Source organism: Pelodiscus sinensis, chromosome 3 (genome assembly GCF_049634645.1).
Source record: "Pelodiscus sinensis isolate JC-2024 chromosome 3, ASM4963464v1, whole genome shotgun sequence".
In the NCBI taxonomy this organism is placed as follows: Eukaryota; Metazoa; Chordata; order Testudines; family Trionychidae; genus Pelodiscus; species Pelodiscus sinensis.
In genome coordinates, this window is record NC_134713.1 from 104,217,824 (window position 1) to 104,244,327 (window position 26,504).

At 44.5% G+C, this 26,504-nt stretch overlaps 1 long non-coding RNA gene across 1 annotated transcript in view; it reads left to right on the plus strand.

The window, feature by feature from the left end:
• The first annotated feature begins 5,246 nt into the window (after positions 1-5,246).
• Positions 5,247-26,504, plus strand: part of LOC142827637 (uncharacterized) — a 29,165-nt gene continuing 7,907 nt past the window's right edge. Inside the window, exons 1-2 of the long non-coding RNA XR_012902336.1 lie at positions 5,247-5,342; positions 21,335-21,547. This is a non-coding gene — a long non-coding RNA (uncharacterized LOC142827637). The remainder of the gene's footprint in view (positions 5,343-21,334; positions 21,548-26,504) is intronic.

The window sequence follows — 26,504 nt, forward strand, 5'->3', positions numbered from 1 at the left end:
ATTGCACACAGCCATCCTATTGAATTACTGCTTCATATAATTTTACACCGATATTCTGGAGATCACTTAGGATTTCCAGAAACGTAAGACAAAGATTCTTTCCAAGCAGTTTTGTTTCACTCTTGAAAAGCTTTAGATGGATGTACCGTTCTGAGTTTGATTTTAAAAAATGCTGTACAAAGTAATAGTGAAGTTGCAGGGTATCTATTTGTCCCTTCAATAAATGTGTCAACAACTATATATTGTCCTTGAATAAAAAGAAATAATAGCTCAAAGACTATAACCATCAATGACTACATGCATCTCAATCCAGACTAGAAATCAAAATTAAACTTTCTTACAATACGCTGTTGTTCTATATATGGGTGGAAATATATTAACCAAAAATATTGAACAGGGCCAAAGTATACTCAAAATCAGGAAATTTTAAGTTAAGGTTATGTAAATAACTTAAAGTTCTACATTTGCCAACGGTCCTGTCTTAAGGTGTTTCTGATATTTCCCTATTTTCCACTCATCATTTCCTAAGTAGCCATCTTTTTATCACAAGTGGCAGGTTCTGAACAACATTTTCACTGTATTGGAGTCCTTTTCCACCTGCTATGAACACTTGTGAATTGAACCCTCTATCCTGGCATGCTTAAACAAATGATGAAACATTGGGTGAAATTCTGGCTTTAGTGAAACCAATATGAGTTTTGCCAGGCAATATAGCCAGCATTTAACATGCAGTCCCTTGCTGATGCAGATTGCCTGTGCCTTCCTTTAGAAGACTAGGATATCAGATGGGTGCCAGTAGCTAACAGATAACTGACCTATCACATAGTATTGATAATCTTGCTGTCAACATGGTTCAAATAATGTTTTTTGTATTTTAAGGGGTTATAATAGAGCCCTAGTGAATTTGATGTTCTCTTTAATTACACACACAGCCTTTATTTCACTAATCGTGTCTTCCTTATCTGTTTGCATTTTGCATGTTTAACTCATTTAACTATAATGCTGTACAAGCAGAATACCAAATGTACATGGCTAGGGTTCTATGACACAAAAACTGCCTATCAAAGCTTTTGATGCCCTTGACAGTTAGAAAATGTTCACTTTTCCTATCCACTGGTGACTTGTGCAACTGAGACAGACATTTAATTGTCTTGCTTAATGTCTACAGATTGCAGAAATCTTTCTGTAGGGTAACACTGACCCTGTATAGCTCTGCCTCCCAGAGAAAATAAGCCTCCTGGCTTCAAGTTCAGAAAGAATTTATCTATGCAACTGTGCATTTCCAAAGAACCATGTCTCTTACTGTGTCTTGCTTCTCTCTCCTCTTTGAAAGGACAAAGGCGAAGCCAGCCCTCTTGAATCAAGAGCCATTAGTGTGTTCTTTCTGAACCTTTGAATTATGTGACACATTTGTTTGTTATCCTTTTGTTCAAGCCTGCAATTATAATCCAAGAAAATATTAGCTTTTAGTAATGTGTTACAGTTGGATACACTGAAATCTATTTATTGCTTTTTAGAGAGATTTTTATAGAAAACTGTTGGTATCCAGTAAAAAAAAATTGTAAAAGCAAATTTGCATCTTTCATTTTTCCCTCCCTCCATTTTTTTAAATCCCAGTGTAAACATGGCCAATGCTGTGTCTAGACTACATGTCTCTGTCGTCAGAGGCATGTAGATTAGACACATAGGCAAAGTCAAATGAAGCTGTGATTTAAATGATCGCGGCTTCATTTAAATTTACATGGCTGCCGCGCTGAGCCGACAAACAGCTGATTAGCTGTTTGTCCGCTCAGTGCGCTAGTCTGGACGCTCCCCTGTCGACATCAAAGCCCTTTGTCGGCAGCCCCGTTATTCCTCGTGGGATGAGGTTTACTGGGGCTGCCGACAAAGGGCTTTGATGTCGACAGGGGAGCGTCCAGACTAGCACGCTGAGCGGACAAACAGCTGATCAGCTGTTTGTCGGCTCAGCGCGGCAGCCATGTAAATTTAAATGAAGGCGTGATCATTTAAATCGCGGCTTCATTTGACTTTGCCAAAACAACAAATCTACATGGCTCCGTCGACGGAGCCATGTAGTTTAGACGTACCCCATGTGATACATGTTTCCAGACCTGAATAGTTTAAGTGGGAACTGATAGATGTAATACATTTATAGTATCCATATAGTATAAGATCTGCATTAGCGCTATGTAACCTACCATAGTATTTTTAAAGTTTTAGGGCCAGATTCTATATAATCCCTCTCTATATATAAAAAAATGTTTCCTGCAGGACAACAGAGTGACATGTCACCAGTGTCGCTTTGCCCCCAGCACCAGGCAACTCCTCTGGCCCTTACATCACTCCCGCATGGGGGGGCGGAGGGGTCATCCGCTGCCACCACCAGCTCCTGGCCCAATCGCCTTCTGCACTGACTGGCCTCTTCTCCTGCAGCCTGCAGCCCCTCCTCGTGCCATGCTACTATTGCCAACAGCCACCTAGGCCTGCCCTGGCCCTGGCTGCCTTTCCTACTGATCAGCCTCTTCTCCTGCAGCCCAATCAACTGCAGCCCCTCCTCGTGGCACCCATAACCCCTTCACTCGCACCACTCCCAAGCCAAGACCACGCACTCCCAGCCCCCTCATTCACCACCCAGACAAGACTGCACACCCCTAGGCCTGTTACACACCTTAGTTCTATCTACCCCCCCCTCCCTCTCCTCCGCTCCCCACACACAATGTTGAAGTGCCAGCACCAGCTTCCTGCTGGAGGGTGTGAGAACCTTAGGCTCCCTGCATGCTGCTGCTTCCTTTACCCCTCCGCCAGCTGGGGGAACAGCAGTGCAGGCACATACTTCAAGGAGGCTTTTCCCCTAGCTGGGGGAGGCAGAAGACAAGTGGCAGCATGTGGGAAGCCTCAGGACTTTCTCTCACCCCCTCCCTGCCCCCGCAGGAAGCCAGTGCTGTCACTTCAACTTCACAGGGGAAAGGCGAGGTTGGAGTGCCAGCGCAGCCCCAGCTCACTCACCACCCTAGTGATGCCCCTCAACCCTTGCACCCTACGCTCACCCTCTGCTGAAACCCCACCCCCTCACTCACCATCCTGCTGAGATCCCACACCCCCAACCCCCTCACTCACTGCCCTGCCAAGACCCTGCACTCCCAGCCCACTCTCTCATACCGCCCCAGCTAAGAGCCCACACCTCCAGCCCATTCACTCATACCCCCAAGCCAAGACCCTGCACCACCAGCCAGTGTTCCCTCTAAGCTGCAGGGCTGCACAGCTTCACAGGTGATTAATCAGCCCCACCCAGTCAGTCAGCTCCATGCACAGAGCCCTAAACTGCTGACTGAGTGGGGCTGATTAATCACCTGTGAAGCTGTTCTGCTGCCCAGCTTAGAGGGAACACTGCCCCCAGTCTCCTCCCCCTTGGCCAGACACCTGCCCTCAGCCTGCTCCCGCACCTTCCCTTCAGCCAGACACCTACCACAGAGAGACAGGGACTGGTGTGCATAGCTCTCACACTTACTGGCATAGCGAGCAAGGGGTGCAGCCACCCAGTTATTTTTTTTAATTCTTTTTAAAAGTATTTTAAAATATTTTTTTAAATGTTTCATACTACTCAATGCCCATGACGTGCATATGGCTGCACTTCAAGCGAGGCTTTTGATTTCCAGTTCACATAGCTAAACTAGCTCTCATTTGAGCTAACCCGCTATAAATAGCAGCATAGCTCCAGGAGCATGGGCAGTAGTGGTATGGGCTAGCTGCCCTGGGTACGGACTTATGGGCTACGTCTAGACTGGCACGATTTTCCGCAAATGCTTTTAACGGAAAAGTTTTTCCATTAAAAGCATTTGTGGAAAAGAGCGTCTAGATTGGTACGGACGCTTTTGCGCAAAAGCACTTTTTGCGGAACAGCGTCCGTGCCAATCTAGACGCGGTTTTGCACAAGAAAGCCCCGATCGCCATTTTTGAACAAGAAAGCCCCGGCTACTTTTGTGGAAAACTTGCCAGTCTAGACGCAGCCATGGGGTTCAGACAGCTTTACTGTTGTAATGGTTAGTCCATTACAACTGCTACTGCTCACCACTGCCCATTTTTCCCTGGGCACCCTATTATTTTTAGCATGCTTGCTCAGATGAGAGCTAGCATGAATATGCGCACATGATCTGGAAATCATATTCTTAATGTAGATGTAACTTAAAAAAATACAGAGCTTGGGCTTTATGCCAAATGCAAAAGCTAGACCTCCAAAAATTAAAGCACAAGCTGGAGATGTGCACTACTGGTTCGATTTGAATAAGATGTCTGATAGGAATTCAGGCAGGGCTCAAATTCAGCTTATATACTGCATTATGGCATATTAGCACCCCCTCCTTGGTTCTCCAATTCTAAGATTTCACTTAAAAAAACCCACAGAACTTGTGTGGTTATGGTTGTTGAGGGAGTCTTGAAAATACTAAGAGAGTAAAATTGATGCAGTGGTGTGTACCTGTGTTTATGGAACTTAAAACTATAGATGTGAGAGATACAGCCTGCCTCAGTCACCTCAGTGGGTATTAACTCAGATTTCCAGTCATACTACTTTAAAGGTCAACTTGTTAATTTGCTGCTCGAAGCATGTGAGAAAGGAGAAAGAAGGTCACACTACAAGTATTTGTACAAACTATTGTGTCAGTATTCTGGTACTGCCGATGAGGAGGATCTGGGTGAGTGACACTAATTTTTCCTATCCCCAACCAAGAGGGAGCCTAGGAGGGCATTTGAGCCCTCTTAAGGAGAAGCCAAGCCCAGATTGCCCTGCAGAGTCATTGGCTCTATCCAGGTACTGCTATTGGGAAACTGAGTCCAGAGAGTATGCTTTGCTTGCTCGCTCATCATTTGAACAACTGCACTCCTATGAGTGGTGTCTCATGTGGAGAGAGCTTGGAAGATCATTTCCCCCATCTCTGAACTCTGAGAGCACTTTAAAAAAACCCTACTTTTTCCTTCCTTGCCTTTAAAATAGCAGCACAGTTGATTTGTTATATTACCTCTTTGCACATTTCAATGACAAAATGATCCTGGTTTGTTCTATTCTGGTTCCCTCTTACACATGGCAAATCCCTGATTTGGCTCAGTGTAACTATAAAGTTTGTAAATATAACCTCTCTTGGTTCCCTTTTCAAAGGGAAGTTACACCATACTCCCTTTCTGTTCACAGCTGGTCCTTATTAGGTTGGGGCTAGGACGCAAGAGTTAAGTAGAACTGGCTACAAACAGGACTCACCTCTGTTCCCCCATCACAGGCAGTGGTGATTATATTGACTGGTTTCCCTGCTATGGAACATGATAGTCTATACTAAGAAGAGAATGCAAAGGTGAGTGTGTATATTAAGGAGAGAATGCTCCTACAAGTCTTAATTTTGAATGATGTGCCAATGAATTTATTTTGTAAGAGTTTGGAAACAGCTTTTCTACAGTCCCTTTGGAATTTGCTACAATCAGAGGGAGGAAAAGACTTTGTGGCTGCAAAAAAGAGAAACTGTATTTCACTTTACTCTGCCTTAAAAGAGAGTTTCAATTTAGAAACCTTCAGTGATTGGAGAGTACTCTTAGAGTGTCATGATTTTTTGGTAATGTCCTAAGTGTGAGAAGATTGCAAGAAGCTGCTTGAATCATTTTACAAAGACACAAATTAATTCTAATGGAGCTTAGAGATTTTGTAATTCCCCTTATTTTGAGACCCAAAATGGTGCAATTTAAAACAAAACAGCTACATGTATTCCAGTATTCTTGGCTCTGTTAGATTCAATTAGAAAGGAAGAACAGGACTTGTTGTTGACACACTAGGCATGGAGTCAGGAAATCAGTTCTCAGGTTGTCCAAGTACTTCTTTGGTGCTCTTGGTAAAACACTTAAAGTCTCTAACGGCCTCCAAAACAGGAAAATAATTCTTTTCTACCATGCTTTGCTCAGAGTGGACTCTCTTGAGGACACAGACTGGCTACGTCTACACTGGCCCCTTTTCCGGAAGGGGCATGTAAATTTCATGAGTCGTAGTAGGGAAATGCGCGGGGGATTTAAATATCCCCCGCGGCATTTAAATAAAAATGTCCGCCGCTTTTTTCCGGCTTTTAAAAAAGCCGGAAAAGAGCGTCTACACTGGCCCCGATCCTCCGGAAAAAGTGCCCTCCGGAATAAGATCCTCCGGAAAAGGGCACTTTTTCCGGAGGATCGGGGCCAGTGTAGACGCTCTTTTCCGGCTTTTTTAAAAGCCGGAAAAAAGCGGCGGACATTTTTATTTAAATGCCGCGGGGGATATTTAAATCCCCCACGCATTTCCCTACTACGACTGGTGAAATTTACATGCCCCTTCCGGAAAAGGGGCCAGTGTAGACGTAGCCACTAGGTATAGCTCTTACCATAATAGAACTCTAATTGTTTAGGTGCTACTATATCATTAATAATAATTTTGCCATCAATTTTTCCTCCTCCTCTCCCCAACCACTCAGTCTCATAGCTGCAAAGAGATGTTCAAGGTTACTGTTTAAGACAAGATTGTCAGAAGTTTATAGCTTTGCTTTTTCTGCCATTCTAAATTAAGGTTCCATTAGAGCAAGGCTGAAGTGACAGGATATAAACAGTTTGCTTCATACCCATTTCAAAGTGCTACCACCAAGAAAAAAATAGTAACTATTTAGCAGTATCTTTATTAAACGACAGTTTGGGACAGGAAGTGAAAGCTAACTCCTATTAAAAATCAGTGGGAAACTTAGGTAGGCAAACTGCAATAACCTGATTTTGAAATCTGGCTTAAGGTAGTGGAGCTAATATTCTTGATTTGAGAAAAATACCATGAGATCATTTTAATAACCTGGGCTTTATTCACAACACTTTATTTTCATGTGATGGGCTATCACTTTATTGAAAATCTAAAATACAGTTTAATTTTTTACTTGACACACAGTAAGACACAAGAGGAGAAAGAGATAAATGTGCAGGATCTTTCCTGTGGTGCCTATCAAAATAAAAGCAAATTTATATTTTCAGTACATGTAAAGATTCTCAGTGACCCTCTTCAAACTATACTATTCCAAATATTCTAAAGGCAGCTTGGCAAGCTTGAAGGCCTGGGGTTCATGAAGTGACTTCTTTTAGTGTTAAGTTAAAAATCAAGATCTGAAGTGGAGGCAGAATAACAACATCCTAGCAAAGTGACCTTTTTGTCAGCAGTTATCAGAAGCTATTTTGCCTGATTGGGCAGGCTGGATGGTCAGAAAATTTTTTCACCATATAAATGATTGAGAATAGCTGTGCTCTGGAAAAGCATGGACTCAAGCATAAATTTGCAATCAGAGCAGTGGCCAGTAATGAAAAGATACTGGGAGCTTTATGAATTTAGAGGGAAATAGTAAAATAATTGAATTTAGTCAAATTTAACTTTGAAATAGTGTTACACAGGAAATATTCTATGATGCTTTAACACCTAATGGTGGTAGCTCCTCCATCAGACATCCCAACATGACCTTTGGATCTCATCATTTAGTGCATTTTTTTCTTCATTGCCTTACACACCTGCATCATCTTTTGTGTAGCCTAGAAGAGAGAAATGTAGCCATCCATTATCAACATTGCGCCAGAGGTGACAGAGGAATAGGCTCCCATTGTGGTGATGTAAGGAGAGCATCTTTTCATTGTCATAATAGTGACATCTTAAAAAGCCCTGTTGAAGTCAATGGAAAGGCTCCCATTGTCCTCAGCACCAGGCTCCTTAAGTGATTTTGAACCAAGTTCTACTAAGGAAACCAGCAGAAACCAACAGAAACTGTGTGAAACTAGGTAGTTTCAGTTTACAAGGAATACAGAGAGTCAAATTTTTGATTGAGTTCTTAATTTAATAATGCCCTCTATTTCACACCATTTGTCTTTGACAGAACCCAACAATTCAGAACAAAGTTCAGCCAGTCTTCCACCCTAAACCATAAATCCCACCCTGCACACCCTGTCTTGAACATGTTTTGTACAAAATATGGCCTAGACTAACTCAAAATTCAGCCGAGACACATCATAAGGCCAATGTCTGAGTTATTGGTTTGTACTAAGATTATTAGAATAATTTGAGAGCTAGAGAAGATGCAAAGTTTCACTTGACTATTTCTATGTGAAATAAGCACCTGTGCTTTTTCCTCTTTCCTCGTCTTCCGAAAGAACTCCCTCTTCCCCTCTTTTGCAAAAAGGCTTCTTCCTTGTAGAATGAGGATTACCAATGCTGGAAAAACCCCTCTGTTCTTTTGATTTTCCTGTGGAAGAACACAATTGCAGTATGGACGTTCCTCAAGTTTTGTCGGAAAAATGGCTGTTTTTCTAACAAAACTCTGTAGTGTAGACATACCCTCAGTCACCAAGAACATGTACTAGGAAGCAGAACATATAATTCCCATTCTAACTGTGCTGCATGAATTTAATTTTTATTAAATATTGAAATTTCCCACAGATGACTTCTTGTAAATAACCATGATGCTTCCTTTAGGGGTTATCCACCAAAACTACTTTTGTAACTAGCAGGATGTATTTTATTTAAAACCAAATCAGAGGAGGATATGAAAGAACAGGCACTTGTCCCAAATGCACCACAGCATATCAGATTGATTTAAGGGAAAAAAGTAATATAGTCTAAGACTAGAACAAACATCCATGAATTAAGCAAGGCAGCTGATATAATAGAGAGAAGGTTAGCTGTGGGGAATATAAATTGTATGTAATTATCTGGTAATGAGTGTGGATTGAAATACAGTAAGTGGATAAAACCTGCTGGCAACTTGAGAGCAGGATAAAGAAATGCAAGTATTCTGAGAGGTTTGTTTGCAGAACTATGTCATCAAATTAGATGCTAGCTGTTAGCGTTGACTGTCTCTGTTTAAAATGTGGCCAGGTTCCATTTATCAAAGAGAATACTGCTCTTAGATCCTGTGCTTAAGTGTATATTACGTGGGAGGTAAGAAAGCCACTTTCTGTGTGAGCGCCCACCATAAATGTTTCATTTAATAGGAGTGATAGCAAGTTGGTGTTATTAAAGGTAAAAAAGTCAGTTTACTTCAGACTTTGAACAAATGTGAAAATAGAAGTTCAAAATTTGAGCCTGTTTCTGGACAATGTCATGTGCCCTATTGTGTCTCTCTAGGCATCCAGACACCTACCTCATGCCCAAGCAGCAGAGCAATTCACAAAGTAGGGGAAGATACGCATTCAGTTGCCTAAAGTCACATGCAAAGCCTGTTTTTGTGTTCAGAGGCCACCTACCCATGGGCGGTTGGTGCAGCTGGGGCTGGGGAAGGCAGACCCCCAGCTCCACCTCCAGCCCCGCCCCCTCTGCTGAGGCACTGCCTCCCATTGGAAGGGGGAGCAAGCAGGGCACAGTGCTGAGCATGTACCCCCTGTGGAGGAGACAGGGCAGCACACCAAGTGCATCCCAGCCTCCCTGGAGCACCAGGGAGAGGCAGAGAAGTGGGGCAGCGTGCTGAGCACTCCCCAGCCTCCCGGAGCACCGGGGAGGAGCAGAGAGATGAGGGGAGTGTGCACACAGCGCAGTGTCCCGAGCCCGGGGGAGGGTGGAAGCTGCGAGGTTCCAGCCTCCCCAGCCAGGAGTATGGGCGAGGATGTTCTGGGGGCAGATTATGGGTGGGGTCAGGCTGGCAGTTTGGGAAGGCAGTGCCTATGTACCTACCAGACCAGACCCCTATATAGGCAAGCTTACACAAAATGGAGGATAGGGCCATCATTTGCTATGGCGTTTGGAGGCAGTTGCCAGGCCCTAGACTTCCATGGGTCTGTATGCTCCATTATCTTCTATCCCCTGATTTTTGGATGTGGTCATTAAAAAATAACAGCTGTCTAGATTTTATCATTTGTGATGCTCTTTGGACAGAACGTTCTAGATGCTGACAACTTCACCCACCCCGCACATTTTTCTGAAATAACACCCTTGGGGCATGATACACTCCCTCATAACTATTAGCCCAGTGGCTAGAGTACTTAGCTAGGCAGAGGCCACTGGTTGGGGGGGAGGAGTCCAAAGGGCCACCAGCTATGTGACCCTCCTTCCCCTCCCAGGGAAGCACCAGGACAACCTCCTTCACCCGAGGCCTTTCCTCCACAACCTTTCCTCTGCCACTGTCCCACCCTGCCTCTTTCCCTAACCAAGGTGGCCCAGAGGGCCAGCACCGGGAGCAGGAGTCTGCCTCATACCCTGCACTCACCAGCAATGGTGGGGGAAGTGGAGCAATGTGGCCCTAGCTGTTTGCTCCCCCTACCAGGTCACTCCACTCATACTGGGGAGTGCAGGGTGGTTTGCCTCCTTCCCCCAGCAGCGCAGCTGGGAGAACAAGGCAGCTGGGGCCACCCTCCCTTGCTTTCCCAGCCGCTACAACCAGTAAGTGTGGGGAGGCTCACAGACCCTTGCTGCCAGCCCTCTGGCCCCACTAGCCTGCCCATAGCATTTGGGGGGCATATGGCCTGCATGTCCCCTTAGACATCGCACCTGCAGCTAGGATGTGGGAGACTCCCCAGTTCAAGTGCTCCCTGCACCTAAAGGGGAGAAGACATTTGAACAAGAATCTGCTGCCTCTGAGGCAAACACACTAACCACTGGGCTATGGGGAACTCTGTTTCTTCTGTTGGTGATATTGTACTCTGGATGAATAATTTATTATTTGGGCTAAAGAGAGAGAGAGAGAGAGAGAGAGAGAGAGAGAGAGAGAACGCAAGTGTTAGTGATTCTGTAGCATGATGGTCAAAGCCGTCACACAGTGTGTGGGAGCCCCAACATCCCGCTTCAGATGTTTCTCCAGCTTCAACAGAAGAAATTGAAGGAGACGCACAACAGAATATCCCATAGTTCAGTGATTAGCACACACATCTGAGAGGTAGCAAACTTCAGTTAAAATCCCTTATCTCTGTCAGGAGGAGGTGGGACTTAATCTAGGGGTTCCCACATCCCAGGTGAGTACCCTGATCACAGAAATAAAAGTTAAGAGAAATTTTCCACCTCACTTTGGTGAGGGTACTGCAGATGCAACCAGTTTTTCACTGCCTCCTGGGACAGTTGAGGCTTTATTATAGGAGAGTTTTCTGCCTCGCATAGCTGGAGTGTGTCACTGACACCAGGAACCGAAAGAAGGCTGGATAGTGGAGCTGCTTGAATGCCCTGTAATAGGCCTGAACATTGAAGAACTCCATGATTGCTGACTTGCCACACTGCTATCTCCTCTTTAATCAGTAAATCTGTATTAAAAACAATTTTCTGACAAGAACTGTTTTCATGCTCTAGGAAAGCAGGCTATGTATTATACATTTCTAATCTTCTCCCACTAAACACTCAGGTTTAGTCTTTTCATTCTAATAAATGGTTGTCACACTCTAATGCTTGGAAGAATAATAGTCTTGGGTCCCCTAACAATCACATATTTCCCAGCTAACAAGAGAATCTGAAATGTCGAAGGGAGTACCATCAAATCTGTGAATCATGTATAGCGTCACCATGGCGGGGGATCAAAGGAAATCATTCTGGGTCTCTATTACTTCATCATGGTGTAGCAGATGGATTTTTTCAGGTGGGACCACAAGAGCTATATCTCCACTTTCCCTCCAACATAAACCTAAGCAAGCTGCATAAAATCTCTTTAAAATGTGTAGGAAGAAATAAGCCTTCCAAATTTCATGTTGAGTTTCAAGCTTCCATAAGTCAGTTTTAATTTTTGTTGTTTTTACAGTCTTGGAACATCTATCCAGAATAATTATCCATCTCCAGAATATTCTCTTTCTACTTATTCATAAACCTGAGGCTGACTATAGCAATTGCATTGCCCTTTCCTTATAGATTCTATCCAAAGCATGCTTTATTGATTCTATACTAAATAAAATGTCGTCTATTAGATGGTGTAAATCTTATAACCAGTGAGCATATTGAACCATAAAGAGTAAATCTTTGATGCAAGAGGGAGGAAGTACAACTTTTTTTTTTGTAATATAGAAGCATTTTGGAAGTCAGTTACAAATGGGATCAGTCATGGGACAACTCAGTGAGGAATACTCCTCATCCAGTCAGGAGATGACTAGATGAATATCCCTAATTTTGGTTTGTCTGGTTTTGGTTTGGGAAGGGGTGGAAATTAAACTATATATGAAATGTTCCTGATACAACTTATCAAGCAATAGCCCAACCCAGCTTACACTGTACTCGGTGCTAAAAACTTCAATCGACTTCCATAGGAGAGGATCAGGTCCTAAAGAAATAAAGTTTATGTCAATGGCTGTTTTGAATCAAGACAAGGATCTAAACCTTCCAGACCTACACTAAGGCTGTGTCTAGACTACATGCCTCTGTCGTCAGAGGCATGTAGATTAGACACATAGGCAAAGGCAAATGAAGCCGCGATTTAAATGATCGCGGCTTCATTTAAATTTACATGGCTGCCGCGCTGAGCCGACAAAGAGCTGATCAGCTGTTTGTCCGCTCAGCGCACTAGTCTGGACGCTCCCCTGCCGACATCAAAGCCCTTTGTCGGCAGCCCCGGTAAACCTCATCCCACGAGGAATAACGGGGCTGCCGACAAAGGACTTTGATGTCGGCAGGGGAGCGTCCAGACTAGCGTGCTGAGCGGACAAACAGCTGATCAGCTGTTTGTCGGCTCAGCGCAGCAGCCATGTAAATTTAAATGAAGCCGCGATCATTTAAATCGCGGCTTCATTTGCCTTTGCCTATGTGTCTAATCTACATGCCTCTGATGACAGAGGCATGTAGTCTAGACACAGCCTAAGCGTCTGATCCTGACTGAGTGATCTCAACTCTCATTTACTTTACAGCTTACTCCAACTTTAGTGGGGAAAAAATCAGTTCAGTCTGAGTCTTCATTTATTTTTCATAAATGCTCTCTACCAAGGAATCCATTTTCTTCAATCAGGTTACAAGCTAAACTAGAGCAAGAGATTGTATAGACAAATGCAGTCTCTTGTTTCTTATTGCTTAACCTTATCAATGAAAGGGGAAAAGAAGCAGTGACAGGAAAAAAATACATCTTTTAAAACGTGGAAGTCAAATCCTAGTGAGGAAAATAGAAAGGAGTGTAAACTTTGTCAAATTAAATGTAAAAACATAGTAAGAAAAGCCAAAAAGGAGTTTGAAGAACAGCTAGCTAAAAACTCAAAAAGTAATAGCAAAATGTTTTTTAAGTACATCAGAAGCAGGAAGCCAGCTAAACAACCAGTGGGGCCTTTGGACAATTGAGATGCTAAAGGAGCCCTCAAAGATAAAGTCATTGCAGAGAAGATAAATGAATTCTTTGCTTCAGTATTCACAGCTGAGGATATTGGGGAGATTTCCCAACCTGAGCCATTCTTTTTAACTGACAAATCAGAGAAATTGTCCCAGACTGAGGTGTCATTAGAGGAGGTTTTGGAAGTTGTGAACTGACATTTGCAGGTTAGACTGCAAGATGCTCGTTCTTATTCTTAGTGAAGTCAAAGTGGATTGAGTGATGTATTTTATTGAATCAACTTGTGCTGCTGAGACAAGTCTACACAGAGTGACTGTATCCCCTCCACTCTGATGATCAACACCTTCCACCACGAACACGCCCTTCAAGATCATTCATCCTACACATGCTTATTACATGTGGTGTATTTCATCCAGTTCACTACATGCCACAAAATAATCTGAGAGAAACCAGATACGCAATGTGCTCTTGAATGAACTCACCCTAAAAAACTACAAACCTATCCTCTCTGGTTGAACGTTTTTCACGAAGTGATCATGCTATATCTCACCTATCAGTTCTCATCCTCAAAGGAAATCTATACAGCACCTGAGATCTTAAATGTTTAATTTTGGTAGACATGAAAAATCATAGACTGAACAGAGACTGGATTTATGGTTTATTATAATGAGTAACTTACCCAGTCTCAGCTTTTTTTTCCTCCCTCTTTCCCTCCCCCATGACTGGAGAGGTGTTATATGGGTGCTTCATCTTAGATGGGTTCTTGAAATGTGTGTTAAATACCTATGATGGACAATCCCCCTTATACTTAGCTGTGACATGCTGATTTAAGGCAATCCTATACTTAAAGCACCGTATCTGCACAACTGTATGGATGCAGCTGCACTGCTGAAGCTCTTTAATGAAGACACTCTAAACCAGTGGTCTCCAACCTTTTTACACTCAAGAACACTTTTTAAATCTCAGAACAGGCGAAGATCTACCACCCCACTCCTTCCTTGAAGCCCCGCCCTCTCTATTCTCTTCCTGTCCATCACTTGCTATCTCCAGCCCTTACTTACACACTCTGATAAACAGTTTATTTTTAAATTATGCAATGTACAAAATTAAAATCACGTGTTTATAGTTATGAAATAAATGGTCTGTTTTTTATTCCTGCTATTTAAATCTAAAATGAAGCTTTTATAATTATACATTTTGTGGGGACAGAGTTCTGCGGTGCGGGGCAGGGAAGAGGGAACAGGGTGCTGGGAGGGCAGAGGACAGGGTTCTGCAGCAGGGGACCGTGCCAGTGGGGACAGGTTTCTGCAGCTGGGGACAGGGTGTCAGTGGGGACAGGAATAGGGACAGAGTTCTGTAGCTGGGAACAGGGGAGTGGGGACAGCGTTCAGGGAGTGGGGCGGGGAGCAGGGACAGTGTTCTGTAGCTGGGGACAGGGGAGTGAGGACAGAGTTCTGTGGCTGGGGAGTGGGGTTTGGGGAGTGGGGAGTGGGATGCCAGTGGAGGCAGAGTCTCCTGCATCTGCCTCCTCCCAGGATTCCCCCCCACCACCACCACCAGAGGGAAACCAGTGCGCGCCTGCCCCATGGCTGACACCCCTCCTCCCCGGCACAGGGAAGCCTCGTGCATGTGCCTGCCCAGGGGGCCAACCCCCCCGGTGCAGGGAAACTCCGCGCGTGCCTCCCCCGGGGCTGAGTCACCCCTCCTGTGTGGTGCAGGGAGCCAATGCTCCCTCCTGCAGTACACCCGGCAGAGCAGCTAGCGCTACTTCAGGAATCGCCAGAAGTAGCGCTAAGCTGCGGGACTTCTGTCCATTCACGGGAAGCCGACACTATCTCCATTTTTCACTTGAGGTAGGTAGTGGGGCTTCTCGGGGGTGGGAGGGAAATGGGGATGGGGCAGACAGGACGCCTCGCGATCGACTGGTTGAGGCCTCACGATCGACCCGTTGATTGCGATCGACCTGTTGGTGACCACGGCTCTAAACCCACGAGTGAGATCTCATGCCACTGTAGTTAATCCACCTCCAGAAGAGAAGGTAGCTATGTAGTTGGGAGAAGAGAAGTAGTGATACCAATATAGGTCTATACTCTATAGTGTAGGCCAGATCTAAGTTTCTCAGCTCTGAAGAAGATCTCTTTGTAAGCCTGAAAGCATGTCTGTCTTGCCAACCAGAAGTTGGTCCAGTGAAAGACATTACCGTACCCACATTGTCTTTCTAATATCCTGGGATCAACAAACTACAATGCCACTGAATATTATTAGCAAATGAATATGTGAAGTGAGATTTGCTGTAATAGAAGGAAAGCTCCATTAGCTGCTCTGACTCCTAAAAGCAGAAGTGAAGTGGTCACTTCTTCAAGTGGTCCCCGTGGGTGCTCCACTGTAGGTGTCGGGTCCCGTCCTGGTGCTGCAATCCGGAGATTTTGAGTAGCCATAGTCAGCTGGATCGCACGTGCGTGGTGCAGTCTCGCGCCATTCGCACGTCTTGTCTCATGCGTGATCCGGCCCCCACCAGTTCCTCTCAGCTCTGCGTTCTCCTCGTCAGAACCTAGAACAGTTATAAATAGTTAGTTAAATAGTAGTATTAGTTAGAATTAGTTAATTGTTGGTCATAGTCATTCTCCTTGTTCTAGTTACAAAAACAAAAAACCCACAGTTTTTCTCTCAGACTGTGTATAATTATGGTTTAAACCCCTTCCCCAAAGGGGAAGAAAGCCAAAGACAACAGTAATTTGAACATGCCTGGCTCCCCCAGCTTCAAGAAATGTAATCACTGCTGAGACGTGATGTCGGCCTCCAACGGCCATTCTTCATGCATCAGGTGCCTTGGCGAGGGCCATGTACTGCAGAAATGCTCCCATTGCACTAAACTCATGGCCAGAGTGTGGCGCGACAGGGAGATGCACCTCTGAATGATATTATTCGATAAGCCTCTTCACCCTGCGCAAGCCGAGTCACTACCTCCTTCAGACGTGGCATCTCCTCAGAAGCGGAGGGCGTCCTCTCCAGGGACAGCCCCCGCAAGAAAGAAAAGGGTGTCACCAGCACGATCATTACTGCCGGCCCCAGTAGCAGAATGAGCACAGGGAGCAAACCAGGCACCTCTGGTACTGCCTTCCTATAGGCCAAATTCAAGCCACAAAAAATTGGCAGTTATAGCACCGTTGGCATCAGGTGATATATCAGTCCCAAGCGACTCACTGACACCCACACCAACACACCCAGCACCGAAGCTGACCTCGCCAGCACCGGAGCAGTCCACACCGCCGACTGCAGCCCTGAAGCAGTCCGCATCGGTGCCTACCTCTACATCTGCGCCATTGGCACTGCAGCCCAGACCATTAGTGCCACAGTTTGAACTGGCACCGGTAACAACCGATGAACCCATTTGTCCAAACAACGTGCCAGAAAAATCAGACAAGTGTAGAAGTGTGACGCCTATGTCACCATCTCTAAGGTTCCCCTGTTGGTGCCAAGAGCACCGGAGCTCCATCACTACCATCGGCACCAAGAGCATTATATATATGACAGGTGATCTAGGCTGCCAGTGCCTCATAGATTATGACCTTATCTGGAGTATCAATATCATTCCAGGCACATGTCCGTGTCACCTCCCCTTTCCTGCAGGAGCTCAGTGTATTATTCTCATTTACCTGAGCATGGTAGGCATTACAGTACCTCTTACAGTCCCCTCCTGGCAGATACTATTACTACCATAGGGACCACACGGCTCATTATTGCTGCTCCAGGAGAGCCCCCCCCCCGCTATTGCTGATCTGCTAGTTGAGCATCACTTTTGCGATTTGTCACGCCTCAATAAACCGAGTCTCCTCCACCTCCTACTTCTCCTCCTCAGGTGCAACAGTCACCACACCCAGAGGAGACTCAGTTGTCAGACATGGAAGAACAGCACCCCAGTAATTCGCCAGAACAATGGTCATCCTCCTCACCCGATGAAGCAGTAATACCAGGGGCCATTTCCCCACCAGATGATGTCACCAGATGATGTCAAGCAGTTTCAGGAACTCTTTAAAAGGGTGGTGTCCTCTCAAGAGGTTCATCTGGTTGAAGTGCAGGAGAAGAGACATCATCTCCTGAAGAACTTGCAGCCCACGCAAAAATCCAAAGTGGGGCTTCCAACCGATGAGGCCATCATGGAAGTAGCAGAGGAGATTTGGCAAACTCTCACATGCATACCTCCGACAAACAAAAGAATGGACAAAAAGTACTTCGTCCCCTCAAAGGGCTTGGACTTCCTTTTCAACCATCCTCAGCCAAATTTGTTGGTGGTAGATGCTGTACAGCAAAGGGCGAAGGCTCCCCAGTATAGAACAACAGCGTCGGGTAAGGACAATAAGAGACTTGACCTCTTTGGTAGGAAGGTCTATTCCTCAGCCACCCTATTGTTACAAACTGCAAATTATGCAGCATTGTTGTTTAATCATGATTTTGACAACTATTCAAAACTGACCGCGCTTATGGACCACCTTCCCAAGGCAAAGAAACCAGTTCTGAAGGCAATAGTGCAAGAAGGCTATGCATCGTCCAGAACAGGACTGCAGATTGCCCTAGATGTAGCGGACACATCTACCCGAGCAGTGGCTACTGCCATAGCTATGAGAAGGTCGTCCTGGCTTTGCTCTGCGTGAGTCCCCAAAGAATTACATATTAAATTGGAGGACCTCCCATTCGACAAAGTAAAACTATTTGCAGAAAAGACAGATGATGTTCTTCATTCGGGCAAAGACACATGAACCACCCTGAGAACTCTAGGGATATATACCCCTCCATACCGTAGGAGGCACTATCAACTATTCCATAGGCGATATGATGTTCACTATAGGCAGCAGCATAAACAGCGAACATTTGACCAATTGCGACCTAGACAGCACCCAAAAAGGAGGTGACCTCAAAACAACCATACCCCCACCACACCTGCAAACAAGCAACAGGTTTGACTTCCTTGTCGAGAGCCCTGAACCACACTCCATGATCACCAGGAAAGATCAAGAACCACTCATGCTTCACCATCATCTCAGACCATTTTATCGCCAGTGGGCCGCCATTACTTCTGACCTCTGGGTCTTGGGATTTGGCATCCCATTTACATCCATACCCCCCACAACTCCACCCATCCTGTCCCTTTTCAGGGACTCCTCTCACGAGGCTTTGTTCAAACAACAGGTTCAGCGCTTTCTAGACATCGGAGCAGTAGAGAGGATGTTGGACTACTTTCAGGTAAGAGGGTTTTATTCCCATTATTTTCTTACGGAAAAGAAAACTGGGGGATGGAGACCTATTCTCGACCTACAGAAGTTAAATTGGTACTTAAAGAAGCAGCATTTCAAAATGGTGACCCTTGCATCCATAATTCCTGCTCTAGACAATGGAGATTGGTTTGCAGCTCTCGACCTCCAAGACGCCTATTTCCATATCACCATCCACCCGGCTCACAGGCATTTTCTCTGCTTTACAATAGGAAAGGAGCATTTTCAATATCGGGTCCTTCTGTTCGGACTGTCAGCAGCACCCAGAGTTTTTTCAAAAACTCTTGCAGTAGTAGCGGTGCACTTACGAAGGGAGGGAGTCTTCATTTTCCCGTATTTGGATGACTGCCTTATAAAAGGCCATTCCCTTACAGAAACACAACACAACACATGACAATGACTGCAAGAAACAATTTTGCCACGTTAGTCTTAATGATAAACAAACAAAAGTCCACAAATATCCCCTCACAAACCCTAGACTTCATAGGTGCGCACATTGATTCAGTGACAGCACAAGCCTATTTGCCAGTTCAGAGGTTCCAAGCAATTCAGGAGCTCATTAACATACTAGACACCAGTCCCACAGTTACAGTTCACTTGCCTCCAGCTAATGGGATATATGGCATCTATGACTTATGTCATCTGTCATGCCAGATTACATCTTCTCTGCCTGCAACACTGTCTGGCTTCAGTGTGTGTCCCCGTGAAACATCTGGTCACCAGGCTGATTTCTCCTTCTATCAAGGTGCGTGCCTCCCTACGATGGTGGACCAGTCCCAGAAACCTCTTAGCCTTTTTGCCAGTTTTCCCCTGCCACACATATAACAATGGATGTATCTCTGATAGGCTGGGGAGTCCATATGGGCACCATGCAAATACAAGGCAGGTGGTCGGGAGTAGAGTTATCCTTCTACATAAATTTGTTAGAACTCATAGTGATTTTCAACTCCTGAAGACATTTCCAGAGACATATTCAAGGTAAGACTATAGGTTTACTTACCGACAACATTGCCACCATGTATTATGTCAGTCACCAGGGCGGAGCATGCTCTGTGTCCCTTTGCACAGAGGCGGTCCAGTTGTGAAATTGATGTATTCAGAACGACATCTCCTTAGTAGCATCATACTAACCTGGCACGAACAACCTCACGGCAGGCTCTCTGAGCAGGTATTTTGCACCCGACAATGAATGGGAGATTTGCACGGCCGTCCAACACTGTCTATTCCGCCACTGGGGCTTTCCCCGGATAGATCTTTTCGCGACACACCAGAATGCGAAGTGCGACCACTACTGTTCCAGAGTGGGTATAGGACAGGGGTCTCTGGGGAATGCCTTCCTCCTACACTGGGGAGCCTGCTTCTGTATGCTTCCCCCCTCCCCAATCATCCTCATACCCCAGGTCTTGACAAAAATCATGTCAGACAAAGCCATTCTTATAGCTCTTGCCTGGGCAAGGCAGTCATGGTTCCCATTCCGCCACAGGATGTTTCTGAGGTTGCTATATGTCCTGCCCAACTTGCTGGACTTGTTAACACAGGATCACAGGCATCTTCCCCACCCGCAGCCACACACTCTGCACTTAACTGCCTGGTTCCTAATTGGTTCAACCAAGCAGAGCAGGCATGCTCAGACCAAGTAAAGGATGTTCTCCTACATAGCAGGAGAGACACTACTCACAAGACCTACCTGTTTAAGTGGCGCAGGTTCACATCATGGTGCTCTTCTAATGGAGTTATTCCCGAAATGTCGTCTGTTCGGTGCATACTTGACTACATTTTATACCTCAGCCGTGCCAGTCTTTCTGTTTCATCCGACAAGGTGCAGCACGTAGAGCTTTCCATCAGTCAGTAGAGGGTACGTCAGTGTCTGCGCATCCAGTGACAAAAAGATTTATCCAGGGCCTTACGAACTTGAATCCACCACGTAGACCTCCACCTACAGCGTGGAGCTTAGACTTAGTACTCAATACCCTTACCCAGTCTCCCTTTGAGCTATTGGCCACTCTGCCTCTTAAGTTACTGACGGTTAAAGTGGCTTTTCTCCTGGCTGTAACTTCAGCCTGCAGAGTAGGTGAGCTAGCGGTAATGATGTCAGCACCACCTTACACTACTTGTACCAAAGAGCAGGTGATACTTAGGCTTCACCCAGCCTTTATTCCTAAAGTATGCTCAACATTCCACTTTAATGAACCAATTATACTCTATTCATTCTACCCAGCTCCCCATGCTTCATCCCGGGAAGCCAGAATGCATATGTTGGACGTTCGGCATGCACTTGCCTTTTACATAGATAGGACCAAAGACTGGAGAAAAACAAACCATTTGTTGGTCTCTATAGCAGACCACACTAAAGATGAGCCGCTTTCCTCCCATCGTGTTGCCAAACTGATAACCACCTGTATTACCTGTATATGTGTTAGTCCATCTGCAAAAAGCTTCTGCCAGTGCAACTTAAGGCACATTCCACAAGAGCTGTAGCAACAACCACAGCGTTTCTTAGGGGAGTCCTACTCCAAGACATACATCGTGTGGCCACATGGTTGACCAATGCCACTTCCATGAAACATTACACAATTTTGCACGAGCTAACGGTGGACTCCTCAGTGACTGCAGTGGTACTTTCAGCTCCAAATGAACCTTGATTACAGAGCACGTACTTGAATCTGGATGACTACTACTCTGCAGTCACCTACAGTGGAGCACCCGCGGGGACAACTCAAAGAAGTAGTAGTTACTGTCCTTGGTGCAGTAATGATGGTTCTTCGAGATGTGTCCCCGTGGGTGCTTCACTACCTGCCCTCCTCCCCACTCCATAATCTGCTCTCTTAGTTCTCTTTCAGATCGAGCGGCTGAGAGGAACTGGTGGGGTCCGGATCATGCATGAGACAAAATGCGCAAATGGCGCAAGACTGCACTGCGCACACACGATCCAGCTGACTACGACTACTCAATCTCCAGACTGCAGCACCAGGATGGGACCCAACATCTACAGTGGAGTACCCATGGGAACACATCTTGACGAACCATCGTTACTGCACCAAGGTGAGTAACTTTTTCTTTTGTCTCTTCTCAACTTCCATGGCTATTTCATATCAGCTTGGTTGACATGGGGAAAAGGCTGTGTGTGGTACCTGCCAACATTTTGCCAGGCAAAAATGGTGTGTGGGAGGGAAGTACAAGCTCGTCTTCATTATTTTGCTTTTCGTGCTGCTTCTGTTGAAAATAGGAGTACTGAGAAAAAAGGAAAAGCTAAGAAGAGGCCAGGGCAGAAGAGGACTTCTTTCTATTTCTTTCCCCAGTTCCTCCTCTTTGGTCTTCATTATAATCTGGTTTGTTCTTTCTTGCCATACCCAGATTTAAAAGTCTTTGCTGGTTTTTAATTTGTCTTACTGCAATTGAGTCTACTATTTCTGGTACACTGGTGCCTCTTGTTCTGCTGAGCTGGCTCTTTGGAAAACTGCTTCTCCGGGCAATGATTGACAAAGTGCTGCTTTCAAGCACGCTGCTGCAGCACAGTAGAGATCCTGAAGGCTTGTTCTAAACCATTAAAAAGGGCAGGCCATGCCTGCTGGGTCTAAACATGCACAGGTACCACAGCAGTAAACCTTCTTAGCCTCTCTTAATGCAGAGGCTTATCCATGGTGCGGGATGGGAGTCAAAGTCACCAAGAAAGAGGTTGCTTCAATAATGAAACCCTGATTACATAAATACAACATAAAGATCTGCTGATTCCACATGGAAAACTCTCTGAAACAAATCTATTTAGAAAATGCTTACAGCATACAGTTTGTCTTCCTTTTTACATTAGTTACTATCTAAGCCTCGTCCAGACTGGTAGTTTTTGCTCTGGGGCAGCTGCATCAATGCCAAACTCTAGCTGCAAGAAGTGACTTGTACCAGTGCAATGTAACTTGGCCTGTCACTGAGGTAAGCTGCACTGGTACAATCACTTGTTACGCTAGTGCAGCGCTTCTATGCGAGGGACTAGCAAGGGTGTTGCTAAACCAGTTCCAGGTCTCATGATGGGGTGCAGCAAAGGGAGCAATTGCCCAGGGATCCAGCTGATTTAAGCGGCTCCAGGACTCCTGACTACTGCCAGCAGTGCAGAGAGCCTAATGCTGGCTTCCTGCCTGCCCTCACTTTTGCACTGCTTCTGGAAAAGGCCAGCACATTCCTGTAGCCCCTGGGGAGGGGGAACAAGGAGATCTCTATGTGCTGTCCCCGTCCCGAGTGCCAACTCTACAGCTCCCATTGGCTGGGAAAAGTGGTCAGTGAATGCTGCCAGGGTGATGCCTGCAGCATTCAGAGGCTCCTTGTGCCCACCCACCAGAATCCACAGCAAGAGGGTGCCAGTTGCTTTAAGGAGCCACCCGAGATAAGGAGCATACCTCCCTTCCCCCAGCCTACAGACCACACTTCATCCTGCACCCAATCTCCCTCCCAGAGCCCACGCCCTTCACCTCCCCAACTTGAGACTTTTACAAAAGTGCTGATCATTTGCCTCTGAAAAGTAGATGTCTTGAATGGAACTCAAATGGGGGATTTCAAAACTGAGGCATGAAAAATCATTAATTACTATTAGACATTCAGACCTTGTCATGGCTCCTTCCCCACTCTAGCACGATAAATGCAGAAGTGGGGGCCAGCAAATGCACCCCAAAACCTTATCTACCAGGCTTTGGTATAAAACTTCCCCCCAAAATCTTAAAACCCTAGATTTTGGGGGGATAAATTCTCTGCTGCCATCACCCAAGTATTGATGTGAAAAATCAGGGGAGAGATCACTTGGGAAATCTCAGCACTAAAGTACAAACCAGGACACAACCATTAACCAATACCAGGTTAATAAAAAGAAAAGAGAAAAATTTTGTTATCACCACAATATTCCTGTTGCAAGCATAATGACTAGATGGAAAAGTAACAAAATAATATACTCATGGAGAAACTCCATAGGCCTAGAACTTAGTTACAAAAGAAAGCCAAAACATCAGATCCCATTTCCCAAACCATAAAATAATAAAACCTAACAGATTTATCTAAACTTTACCCTACTTACAGAAAGTGAAGAATTGTTTTTTGGAGAGAGAGACATGTCTGTCTCCCTCAGTAGCTGGAGAGAAGTCTCAGAAAAAAAGGGGAAAATCCAAAAATTCCTTTGTCCCAGTTCGAAATTCCTACCTACATTCCCATTGGCCACTCCACCTTGGTAGGTGTAGTTAACCCTTTAGTCGCCAGGCTGCTGGCCATCTCTCATGATCATGACAGATCTTAAAACATAAAGACCAGAAATAGAAATACAGAAAATCTGTTGTCATCATTGTTTTTAAATAGAATATTTTTCAGTGTTTTCCGCAAGGGATTGGTGGCCCTTTAAACAAAATTAAACAGACAAACAAACAAAACCCCGACATAAGATTCAGCAACAAATCTCAGAAAGGGAAGAATTCCAGATGACAGAAACAACAAAATGCCCTGAAGTTAAACCCATAGGACTTCAGCTTGAAATGAGGCACAGACTGCAAGCAGTGGATTGTAATGTGTGACATAGCATATAAGAAGAGCCAACAGCCCACTGAATTGATGTACTGCCTTGAGGGAAAGCCAATAGTTCAATGTCGTGTGCAATCCAGGCTGAATAGGAACTCAGCTAAGCTCTTCAAAACTGAAGGGATATGCTAACTTCACAGGAATAAGGATCCTTGATGCTCCATGTTGCACCCCTTGAAACTGTTGCAGAGCCTTATTAGGAAAGCTGCAAAACATTACAAGTAGCTTAGCATCCAGGCTACAAAATGCAGGAACAACCTTTGGATGTGAATTGGACTAAAGAGAGTTTAATTGTCACATTTCTAGGCTGATAAAAGGGCATCTCACCACAGAGCTAATAGAGGCTAAAGGGAGAATAGGAGTTGATTTATTTATAGATAAAAATTTTTAATTCCTTCTCCTAATATCCTGTTTTGTGCACAGAAGTAAAGGAGAAGACAACAAAAATAAAACATACTGCAATGTACATACATCTGCTTATAAAAGGTGGCCATGACCCAGACACACGCAAGTGCACACACATATTAACATATGATTGGTACATGGAAGATCAAAACCCCAATTGGTGTCTCTTAAATATTTGCTACATTTAAAGACTCCTAGGAATGCTATCTCTGATGTACAGAGCAATGCAAACCCCAATGCATCAGACAAGCTTATGTTTTGAAATTTGACGTTTCTTTCCAAGCTGAGTATAATTTGTTTTTAATGTGTTGTAGCTTTATAAGAAAAAGGATTTCCGAGAAGAAATTAGAATTGTTACTCCCACTTCTGCCCACTTCTCACCGTGCATTGAATGATAGAGGGAACGTTTTAGTACATATCGTAATCATTTATAAGTTTCTTGGGAAGTGTTCATGTTTGAGACATAGAAGAGACTTATACAATGTTTCTTCTGAACTGATAGGATTAAAGAGCATGGTAGATTGCACTAAAAATGCCATTTCAACGATAGTAACAACACACTAAAGAAGCAGTAAGGAACTAAAAATTATATCACCAAGCTTAAAAATGAGTATCTTTTTTTAAGGAAAAAAGTTTCTGTGAGGGGAAAATTAATATCCTGCTTACAATAAATGGCAACAGAAACAAGTTTTTAAGCAACTTTTGAAATAAAACAGAACATAAGTGAACAGATGCATGTGCCTTTACAATTAACAAAGGATCAAGGAGCTCTCCAGTTAGGTCTACTGTAATATTAACAGTAATGCCATTCATGCACACATCAGAACACCCACAATTCACCTCCATAGCTAATTTTCTTTCACTTCCCACACATAATCACTCACAGTACACATATCCAGGTCCTCTAAATCTCACTCAAATGCACAAGCTTAACTAAAAGCTCAAAGAGATTAAACGATTTTATCAACAGACATGCTCTGCCAAGTATGTAATGTGCTTTTAATACCTTTTGAAAACTAAAATAACATCCAAAATTGTCAGACATATGCAAGCCCTTAAGTACTCCTGAGCTGACCAGGGCATAAAGATGTGATAACTGGTTGACTCTGCAGGGCAGATATTGAGGAACCCTTGCTATGGTTTAGAAAGAGTGACTCCTTTTCTCCCACTATTGTTGCCAGAAAGTGACAGCAGGTGTGTCAGATGGAGATATGAAAAGGCTGCTATTTCCCTGCCTTTTCAGTGCCCTCAAATCCTTGTATGTCACCACCCAACCCTTAATGCTTTTCCATCCCTTTCTTTATGCCCTGGCTTTACCACATCTCTATCCATTCTCCCATGTTATCCTTCCTTATAAGGATACATTTTCATAATATTATAGATCCATAACTGAGTGTGGGGTCCCAAGTCAACATTTCTCATGTCCATTGCCTTTGGAGAAACTAAGGCCATTTATTGCTATTTGTCATAACTTTATCACTTTAATATTCCAAGTTTCACTATTGAGCTTGTGTCTCCAAGATTGTAAAGAAACATTGCTGGATGAAATGTAAAGCCTGTGCAACATTTAAGTTAGAGGAACTCAAACAAACGAGGAATAACAAGGCAAATTCTTGCAAAGAGAACCAGAAAAAAACATGCAGTGTCAGTAGACCTGTGGGCCAAATACGAACAATATTTAATTTTTATACTGACAGAAGGATTTTAGTCCTGAAGTACAAATCTAAGCACTAAATTCTGGAGTTGCTACACTGCCCGTGTGTAATATGACTGAAGGGCTGGTCATGAGTTAGTATGCCTGTTGTTCCATTGCTCTGCACCTTATGAAGTCAGATATAGCAGTATGAAGTGGGTATAAAATGCTGCTAGATCAAAAGAGTAGCATTTTTTACACTCACCTTGCTATGCTGTGAATGACGGCATCAGGTATAGGACAATGAGACATCAGGTCCAGAGTCTTTTAAGTACTAAAATCTTCCTTTCAGACTTTGAATCCAGTCTGGGTTAGTAATGAAAATTGTTACAAACCTAATGACTGGCTAGGGAG